The 10,747-nt window shown below is 48.2% G+C and overlaps 1 pseudogene across 1 annotated transcript; it reads right to left on the bottom strand.

The window, feature by feature from the left end:
- Positions 1-5,402: 5,402 nt before the first annotated feature.
- LOC307105297 (serine/arginine-rich splicing factor 7-like) lies at positions 5,403-6,656 on the bottom strand (annotated as a pseudogene). Its single transcript has 3 exons — positions 6,528-6,656; positions 6,249-6,398; positions 5,403-5,788 (listed from the first exon to the last, which is right to left on the bottom strand). The product of its transcript is annotated as a serine/arginine-rich splicing factor 7-like (transcript).
- Positions 6,657-10,747: the final 4,091 nt, after the last annotated feature.

Below are 10,747 nucleotides of genomic sequence, written 5' to 3'. Positions count from 1 at the left end.
ACTGGTTTTCCCAGTTTTGACCCTTGCTAGGCAGCCCAGCTTTCCACCCTGGTGACCTGGATCTGGCTCACCGTTCCTACTTTGCTCATGCCCGTCTGATGCCTACTCTACCACTGAAAACGCACCATCCTCACCATCTGGGAAGGAGACAGCCCACGGCCCATACACACAACAAACGGAAAGCAGAGAACCTGGCAGGAAGGGCTGTGCAAGTGTAACCGGACAAACAGCGGGTCCGTGCTGCCTGTCACTGCTCGAGCCAATGAGGCAGAGGCAGGGTGGAATCACACATGAGCGTTGATTCCAGTCCTGCCGGCAGCCCGGAGAGCAGAGGTCAGCCACAGACACCTGCCCTGCCCCCACCACAAGCCGCTGCTGATGCAGTAAAAGCACAAAGGAAAGTAGGCAAACGGGCAGCTTACAGATGGATCTGCGGGAGGACTGGGGTCTTCAAAGGGCTGAGTGACGTGCAAGGGCTGGGTGACAGGGAGACAGCCAAAGGGAGGGCCAGGTGCGCAGGTCACAGGTGAGCGGCTGGAGGTCTGCAAAGGCCTGCGGGGTGCCAAAGGGCTGGGACCTTCAAGGGCTGGCGACTGGTTTCTGAGCAAAGTTGCTCATCGTTCCATGATGACAGGCAGCGCCACACGGGGAGGAAGGCGGCCTCTCCAGTGAGCTCCCGCCAGGGAAGAAGTGCCTTCTTTAATCCGAACCACGCAGCCATGGCTAGCAGAGCAGGATTCATATTCTCACAATGCGAGCTGGTTCCCCGAACTCTACTGCCGCCCCCTTTCACAAGACAGCAGCTAGGAAGGCCTCAGGGGCTGACAATGTAGTTCTGTCTGAAGCCAAAGCATATGCACCCAACCAACACCCTGAACTCTTGAACCACTTCCTTAACATCCACTTACCCTTTAGCCTTTCACTTGTGGTCCCAGGAGACAGGCCGGTAAGCCAGAATGAATAAACAAGCAGCAGTTTGCAGCCATCTAAAAAATCCTATCTTCCCTAAACCGGCCGCTTAAGTTGAAGAGTAAATGCTTTGCACTTCTCCCCACCCAGAGGGTAAATAGCTTAAATCTCCTGACTTAGGGAGACAGATAGCAGAAATCCAATTATTGCCATTTGCCAGCCACACCCAAGACAGATGAAGTGAAGGGAATGTGGACTGAAAAGGGGCCACCTGCTAACCTGACAAGCTCAAGGGAGGCCAGCCTGGCAGCCTTGCAAACTCAGACCTAGAGTTACTGTTGTATCGCAAATCAGCCAGCTGGACAAGACGCCTTAATGAGCCAATTAGTTAGGAGTCATTTTTATTGCGCCCAGGTTCAGAGCAGATTACCTCTGTCAAACTCTGAACGAACACAAGTGTTAGGTCGAGGCAGGGGGGAAAGACCACAGCCATGCAAGCATCCGCAAGGTAGATGGTGACAAAGATAACTGGCGCCTTCCCAGACCCTCGCCAGCCTTCCCAGACCCCTGCCCGAGGCAGGAATTCCACACCTCTCATGCCCTCCACCCTCCCCTCACTAAACAGCTGTATAAAGGAAGTACCTAAGCCCCCGTTTTGGCGCGAACTCCCCTGGCCCACTCTCGGACCGGTGAGTTTCACCCGGGAGCGCAAGATTAAAACCTCCCCCCCCTTTCCATGGCCTGGACTCTGTCTTGTTTCCTGCGTCGCAAACCTTTCAACAAGTAGGAGTATTTTCTCTTTACACCCTTCTAGTTCTTTGTGTAAGTTGTTTTTGTAGACAGCTGGTAACCTTGAGTACATATCATATCTAGCAAACACCTGCCATATCTATACAGACAACTTGTAATCTTGAGTATCATATCATATCATATCATATCATATCATATCATATCATATCATATCTATACAGACACCTGTAACCTTGGGTACATATCTATACAGACACCTGGCATCAGTATCATTGTATCAGTCCCTTATGTTAGACGGCTAGGTTGCAAGGTCAGACAATTAAGTTTATCTCTTCTATTATTCAAGCTAAAAAACAAAGTTATTTTACAGTCTAAAAATAACAGAATTTCAAAACAGCAGAGAATTCTAAAACAGCAGTTTCAAACAGCAGTTTTCCCTAAGGAGGGATCATTACCATACTTCATAACCACAAAGGATGGTCTGAAATTAACACCTTTTCATTAAAAGCAGTTTATGGCGCCTAGTAAGTCCTAGGCTAGACTCTTCCCTCACAAAAGCTAATCTTTAACTGAGCCTGTCTATTGTCTTTTGCATCTAAGATAACACACCTTTGGAATGTCAGGGTAACTTCCCCTTTTTCTGGACCCCCTCAGGGCACAAACAATGCATCGGAGCAAAGACTACAACTCCTGTTATTTGTTGCCTTTTAACTGTCCAGTACCCACCTATGTAAAAGATGTATCATTTTACTTTTTATCCAATCTCAGATATTTCCCTGCTTTGCTTTCCCCACCTCTCTAATCCATCACCAATGAATTTCAAGTATCCCACTTGCAGCTTCACCAGCCCTTTTTTCTTTTTCCTTCTCTCTCTCTTTTTGTTAATCCTCCCTCACCTAAGGATATTTTTTCCATTGATTTTTTTAGAGAGGGGGAGGGAGGGAGAGACAGAGGAGACAGAGAAACAGGGATGTGAGAGAGACCTCCCCCACACACCATGACCTAAGCCAGGGAACGAACGTGCAACCCAAATGCATGCCTTTGACTGGGAATCCAACACTGTGACCCTTCAGTGGCAGACACACTGGCCAGGGCTGCAGCTTCATCTTCTCCTTTGATTGTAATCCTATATAATAAAGAGGGAATATGCAAATTTTGTGTTTTTAATCTCTCTCATAGATGAGGAAATGGAGTGCCCAAGGGGTGCCAGCTAATAAATGGTGAATGCAGAATTTGAATCCAGGTCTGTGTACCTATAAGAGGTCTCACTTTTAACTGCTAGACCCCTGTCTTCTGTCTTGGGGACCACTGGTTTTGTGGTGGCCTTGCAGTAATTAGCTGGAGGTCACACACATAACCCGTTGAAATGAGTCTGCCTGACCCCATTTTAAGTTGTCAGTCAAGAATGATCCTATATAATAAAGAGGGAATATGCTAATTGACCATCACGCTGTCACAAAGATGGCTGCACCCACACCATGAGGCCAAGTTCCCATAAGGAGCCTTAATGAGCAATCAGCAGGGACCTGAGGCTATGCTCCCCCTGCCCCCGTGGGGCTTGACAGGGGACCTCAGGCCGCACCCTCCCCCCCCCCCCCCCCCCCCCGGTGTCAGGCTGGGGGACCTCAGGCCACTACCCCCCTCGCCCTGGTGTCAGGCTGGGGGACCTGAGGCTGCACCCCCCCACCCGGCGGGGCTTGACAGGGGACCTCAAGGTGCACTTCCCATCCTGATGCTGGGCTAGGGGACCTCAGGCTGCTCCCCCCGCCCCAGCACAAGGCCAGGGGACCTCAGACCACACCCCCAACCAGGTGGGGCTTGACAGGGGACCTCAGGCTGCTCCCCCCGCCCCAGTGCCAGGCCAGGGGACCTCAGGCCTCACCCCCAACCAGGTGGGGCTTGACAGGGGACCTCAGGCTGCTCCCCCCGCCCCAGTGCCAGGCCAGGGGACCTCAGGCCTCACCCCCAACCAGGTGGGGCTTGACAGGGGACCTCAGGCTGCTCCCCCCGCCCCAGTGCCAGGCCAGGGGACCTCAGGCCTCACCCCCAACCAGGTGGGGCTTGACAGGGGACTTCAGGCCGTTCCCCCAACCCCGGCACCAGGCCGGGGGACCTCAGACCACACCCCCCGCCCCCCTTCCTGACTGGGCTTGACAGGGGACCTCATGCTGTGCCTCCCTCCCAGTGGGGCTTGACGGGGGACCTCAAGATACACCCCCAGTGCTGGGTCAGGGGAACTCAGGCCGCGCCCCCACCCAGCGGGCTTGACAGGGGACCTGAAGCTGCACCTCTCCACCCAGCGGGGCTTGACAGGGGATCTCAGGCCGTGTCCCCCACCTGGTGGGGCTTGATGGAAAACCTCAAGGCACACCCCCCATCCTGGCGCCAGGCCAGGGGACCTGAGGCTACGCCCCCTGCCCAGCATGGCTTGACAAGGGTGGGACTGGTCGGGTCTGGATCTAGCCCACTGAGCGGGGGGCCGGCCGGGTCTGGGTCTCATGGGATTTTGAGGTGCATGTGGGTGGGCGGAGACTTGACTGTGGGTCCCGTGGTGAGCCTCAGACTCTGACAGGAGGAAGGTTTCCATATATATTTTACTAATTTTCTTTAATCTCTGACACTTCTATTACAGAGAAAGGGCAAATAGCAATATTAAATTATTTCCTCTAATTAATCCCCTTTTAATGTGCACGAATTTCGTGCACTGGGTCACTAGTGTATAAAATAAGATGCAAAACTGCCACTCTCAGGAGTATTATTTCAATCCGTTGAGATTTTGCTTTTTGGCAATTGTCAACAGTTTGGTTCAAATAAACTCATAAAAATTCTTTATGGGTTTGAATGCTTCTTACGTTGATAGTAATAAATCTCATTTTGGCACATCAACATAAAAGTGATGACTGTTCCATTGAGATCCTCCCTTAAGACCTTCCCTAAACTCCCTTGCCTTTAAAAGCCCATCAAAACCAGCACACTTTCCTCTTTCCACTCCCCTCTTCTTCCCGTACAGGCCTGCATATCCTAAACTCTAAGGGACCCCATCCATGAGGCTTGCAATCAGGGCAGCACAGTTTATCCTGGGCAAACTGCCTGAACCTGTCTCCAAGGCCCCTTTTCTCTGACTTCTTAGTGAGCAAAAGCAGCCCAGCCTCGGCTCATTGCCCCGCCTAGTCCCTCTCCTGTTGCTTCTTCTTCTTCTTCTTTTTTTTTTAATATATTTTATTGATTTTTTACAGAGAGGAAGGGAGAGGGATAGAGAGCTAGAAACATCGATGAGAGAGAATCATCGACCAGCTGCCTCCTGCACACCCCCTACCAGGGATGTGCCCGCAGCCAATGTACATGCCCTTGACCGGAATCGAACCTGGGACCTTTCAGTCCGCAGACCGACGCTCTATCCACTGAGCCAAACCAGTTTCGGCCTCCTGTTGCTTCTTATATCCTAGGCCCTTCCTTGTTTCACTGCCTCAGCTTTTTTCTTTTTTCCCAGTTAGAAACATTTTATTTAAATGTGCCAAATAAAAACCCACATTTTCAAACCATAAGATGTTAATACATTCAAAGAAATTTATATTATCTCACTGCTGTGATGAATTTACAGAATAATAATCCAGATCCATTTTGATTAGATCCATTTTGATTAGGTTGAAATAACCTTCCTAGGTTACATTTTATAAACATCACAAATCCCTTATAATAATGTTAACAAAATAACTTTTCCCTAAAAGGTGAACTTGAGAACTTCAGTCCACTCTTTCAGGACTTGTACTTTTCAGACTTCCTGATGGGGAACGATTGCTTCTTGGTTGTGAAATAGACCTGAGTCTTGATCTTGACCTTGACCATGATCGATCCTTTTATAGAGCCAGATCTAGATTGTCTGAATGAAGCTGATCATGATCTATGAAGAACTACAGATCTTGATTGTCAAAGAGATGCTGATCTTGACCTCCTTCCCCTGCTCCTGCTTTGTGAGTGAGAATATCGTCTACCTCTGGATCTCAGATGTGATCTAGACCATGACCTGGTTCTTCTTTGCCGGGTATAGCAATGACAATCATAAGAATAATGTCCCTTTTTGCCACGCTCATAGCATCTATCATTTGGATCAAAGGGATGTTTGCCAGGGCTGACCAGTAGACCCTGGGTGATGGATGAATGATTACTCTGACACATGTTTCTGTGAAAGAGAGGGCTAAGGGGCTGCCTGGCTAGAGGGACCAGACAGCCCCATTCACCTGCTTCTTCAGGCTTTTATTGTAACAGCAGTTTGAGATAAGGTTTAACTTTTGGATACAATTAGTAGGGTAAGTAATCTTGGGAGGACACATGTGTCTGCAGTGTCCTTTAAGCAAGGACACCTATGATTAAGCATAAAGATTCCGGTAAACACCTGAGGGTCCGCACTTGCGCAGACTTGTTTGGAAAGGTCAAGGAATAATAGGGGCAGTTGCCTTCAGCCAACTCCCCTAGGTCAGAATTCCGAGAAACAGGGGTGGCCGCCTTCCGCCAGCTCCCCTTTTTGGAATTTCCTCCTTGCAGACTTTCCAACCAAGTCTCCTGTGCTCCCTCACAGATGTCAGGCAGGTGGCCTATTAAAACAAGATCTCCGAGGCATCCCTGTTGATAGTTCACCCCTCACTTGGGAACCACAAATCACTTTGCCATCCAGGCCGCGAACTACATCTTCTGCATCTCTAGGGTCTTCAAATTTCACAAAGGCAAATCCTGAAGGATTTCTTTTTTTTTTTTTTTATTGAGGTATTATATGTGTACATATCTTACCATTACCTCCCCACCCCACACCCACACATGCCCTCACCCCCCAGAGTTTTGCGTCCATTGTTTATGCTTATATGCATGCATACAAGTCCCTGAAGGATTTCTTAATGGGCCATAATAACTGAAAGCCCTTTCTAACTCTCCTTTGCCAGCACCAGTTCCCAGGTTACCAACATACATTGTGGTTTCTCCTCTGTACCACCATAGCACGACATCATGACTGGCCCACGAGGTAGGCTCAACCAGCTCGCAATGCCCAGGATATGAGTAACACAAAAAGCTGCAAAGACCTAACACACCAACAGTCCCAGCGGCACTACCTCACTGCCTCAGCTTTAATAAACATCCTCTAAAAATCACCTGGACTAAAATAATGTGAAATCTTTCCTGCACACAGTCAAGAACCCACACACTACTAGCCAGCCCTAGCCAGCCCACTCAGGGCCAGCTCCCCTTTTTGGTAACAACCAGACCACAGCAACATCAGCATTGCCTGGGGACTAATTAGAAACACAGATTCCTGGCCTCACCCCAGACACACCTGCTGAATCAGAAACTGTGGGTGGAGGCCTGCATTCTGAGTTTTAACAAGCCCTCCTGGTGGAATCACAATACTGAATGTCAAAGTATACTACAAAGCCATTGTAATCAAAACAGTCTTGTACTGGCACAAGAATAGGCATATAGACCAATGGAACAGAACAGAGACCCCAGAAATCGGCCCATGCCAATATGGCCAATTAATATTTGACAAAGGAGGCAAGAGCATACAACGGGCCCTAACCGGTTTGGCTCAGTGGATAGAGCATTGGCCTGTGGACTCAAGGGTCCCAGGTTCAATTCTGGTCAAGGGCATGTACCTTGGTGCGGGTACATACCCAGTGGGGAGTGTGCAGGAGGCAGCTGATCAATGTTTCTCTCTCATCGATGTTTCTAACTCTATTCTCCCTTTCTTTCTGTAAAAAATTAATAAAATATATTTTTTAAAAAAGAGCATACAACGGAGTAAAGACAGTCTCTTCAATAAATAGTGTTGGAAAAATTTGACAGGTAAATGCAAAAAAATAAAATTAAACCACCATGTACAATACACCATACACAATAATAAACTCAAAATGAATAAAAGACTTAAATGCAAGTCATGAAACCATAAAAATCCTAGAAGAAAACAGGCAGTAGAATCTCAGACATCTTATGTAGCAGGATTTTCACAGATATATCTTATGTAGCAGGATTTTCACCGATATATCTCCTAGGGCAGTGGTTGGCAAACTGCGGCTCGTGAGCCACATGCGGCTCGCGAGCCATGGTTTGCCACTCTGTTGACTAATGAGTTTGCCAACCACTGTCCTAGGGCAAGGGAAACAAAGGAGGAAATCAACAAATGGGATTGCATCAAACTAAAAAACTTCTGTACAGCAAAAGAAGCCATCCTCAAATTGCAAAGGGAACCCATTGTATTGGAGCATATATTTGCCAATGATACACCTGATAAGGGCTTAATTTCCAAAATATATAAAGACTCCTACAATTCAACACCAGGAAGACAAACAATACAATTTAAAAAATAGGCAAAGGACCTGAATAGACACTTCTCCAAAGAGGACACACAGATGGCCAACAGATATGAAAAAATGCTCAACTTACTAATCAGAGAGATGCAAAATAAAACTGCAATGACTTACCACCTCACACCTGTCAGAATGACTACCATTAACAAATCAGCAAGCAACAAGTTCTGGCGAGGATGTGGGGAAAAGGGAACCCTAGCACACTGCTGGTGGGAATGCAGACTTGGGGCAGCCACTGTGGAAAACGGTATGGAATTTCCTCAAAAAATTAAAAGTGGAACTGCCATTTGACCCAGCAATCTCACCTATCAGTGGTCAAGATGATGGCGTAGATAAACACAGTACTGCCAAAACCGGTTTGGCTCAGTGGATAGAGCGTCGGCCTGCGGACTCAGGGGTCCCGGGTTCGATTCCGGTCAAGGGCATGTACCTTGGTTGTGGGCATATCCCCAATGGGGGGTGTGCAAGAGGCAGCTGATCAATGTTTCTCTCTCATCGGTGTTTCTAACTCTCTATCCCTCTCTCTTCCTCTCTGTAAAAAATCAATAAAATATATATTAAAACAAAAACAAAAAAAAAACACACACACAAAAAAACACAGTACTCACTGCCTCCCACAACCACATCACAATTTACAACTAAAATACAGAAAAACCGTCATTCAGAACCACCTGGAATCTAGCTGAATGGAAGTCCTACAACTAGGGAATTAGAGAAGTACATGGAGATTGGTAGAGGGGCAGAGACTTGAGGAAGAATTGAGGAACCAGCTGGCCTCACTCCCATGTGTGGCGGTTTAAAATAAGGAGGGCTAGCTCTCACTGGTTTGGCTTGGTGGAGAGAGCATCCGCCTGCAGACTGAAGGGTTCCGGGTTCGATCCTGTTCAAGGACACATACCTTGGTTGTAGGCTCAATCCCTGGCCCCAGTCAGGGTGTGTGCAGGAGGCAACCAATTGATGTCTCTCTCACATTGATATTTCTCTCTCTTGTCTCTCCTCCTTCCCACACTCTCTAAAAATCAATGGAAAAACACCTCCACCTGGCTGGTGGTGCTCAGTGGTTGAGTGCTGACCTATGAACCAGGAAATCACAGGCTCCATTCCTGGTTGGGGTTGGGGCACATGCCAGGATTATGGGCTCAATCCTCAGTATGGGGCATTGCAGGAGGCAGCCAATCAATGATTCCCTCTCATCGTTGATGTTTCTATCTCTCTCTCCCTCTCCTTTCCTCCCTGAAAACAAATTAAAAAATGAAAAATATCCGGGAGAGAAACCAAGATGGCAACATAGGTAAACACTATGAACTTGCTGCTGCACAACCACTTGAAAACTACAATTAAAAGACAAAACGGACATCATCCAGAACCACAGGAAGGCTGGCTAAGTGGAAATTCTACAACTAGAAGGGAAGAGAAAAGCACCCTGAGACTCAGAGGAGCTGCGGAAGGAAGGTCCAGAGGTACAGAGGTGCGCGCGTGGAGAGGGCTGGCAACTGAGTACGCGGCTGGCTTTTTCAATCCTCAGGGAGAGACAAGCTCCCTACTGCTCTGAACTCCAGTTCCAGGCTAGACTCTGGGGACGCAGACTCATACGGGGAGAAACTGGACTCTCTGGCAGCGGGTGGAACTCGAGGGCGGCTTTCTCTCAGAGGTGCTTGCAGTGACTACCGCAGGACACTGAGACCTGGGGGCCTCTTAGGGCAGGGCTGACAGGAAGCCATTGCTGTTTGCTCCGCCCTGAGACTCCACCCCATCCAAGCTGTGCGCAGAGGCTTTTGCATATAAATGGCCTGGTCCTTTGAAATCAAAACTTACCTAACAAACTGCAGCTGAGTCAGTGAGACCCAGAACATCCAAAAGAAGGCCCAAGGCCCCACAGCAGCTTGCATTGCTTCACTGCTGGGCCTCATCTGGGCACCTCCAAAACCCAAACAAAGAAGAGGAATCTGCAGATCTCTCCGTAGCTCCTGCTGGGTGGCCTCAGGCAGAGGCTAAATTAGCACCTCCTTGGAGATCCAAGAGCCAGTGTACCCAGGGGTCAGAATAGGACCATCCAGATTATAACTCCTCAGATCCATAAGGGACACACTCAAGGGGCAGACTCAGTGAGCACCAAAGCCCCACTGAAGCAAGTCTTGCCCCATAAGGGTGTCTCCTGCATAGAAGTTCTCCCATCATAGACACAGCTGATCCTCACAATCAATTGGCCTGGAGGTCAATTCCTCCCAGTGATACCAACAACAATCAAGGCTTAACTACAACAAGACTGTGCACACAGCCCACAAAGGGATGCACCAAGAGCATCCACCTCAGGTAACTGGGAAGGCTGAGCCACTGGGCCCTATAGGACACCTAGCGCACAAAGCCACTCTATCAACTCAGGGAAACAGCTAAAATGCAGAGACAAAGAAACAGGTCACAAATGAAAGAAATGGAGGAAAGCAAACTACTGGATATAGAGTTCAAAACCACGGTTATAAGGTTTTTCAAGAATTTTCTAGAAAAGGCCGATAAATTTAGCGAGACCCTCAAGGATATGAAAAAGGACCAACTAGAAATTAAGCATACACTGACTGAAATAAAAAATAATATACAGAGATCCAACAGCAGACTAGAGGAATGCAAGAATCAAGTCAAAGATTTGAAATACAAAGAAGCAAAAAACACCCAACCGGAAAAGCAAAAAGCAAAAAGAATCCAAAAATATAAAGATAGTTCAAGGAGTCTCTGGGACA

This window comes from Cnephaeus nilssonii (genome assembly GCF_951640355.1).
Source record: "Cnephaeus nilssonii genome assembly, chromosome: 2".
NCBI lineage: Eukaryota > Metazoa > Chordata > Mammalia > Chiroptera > Vespertilionidae > Cnephaeus > Cnephaeus nilssonii.
The sequence above is the reverse complement of the archived record's forward strand: the minus strand, read 5'-3'. Positions and strand labels throughout refer to the sequence as shown.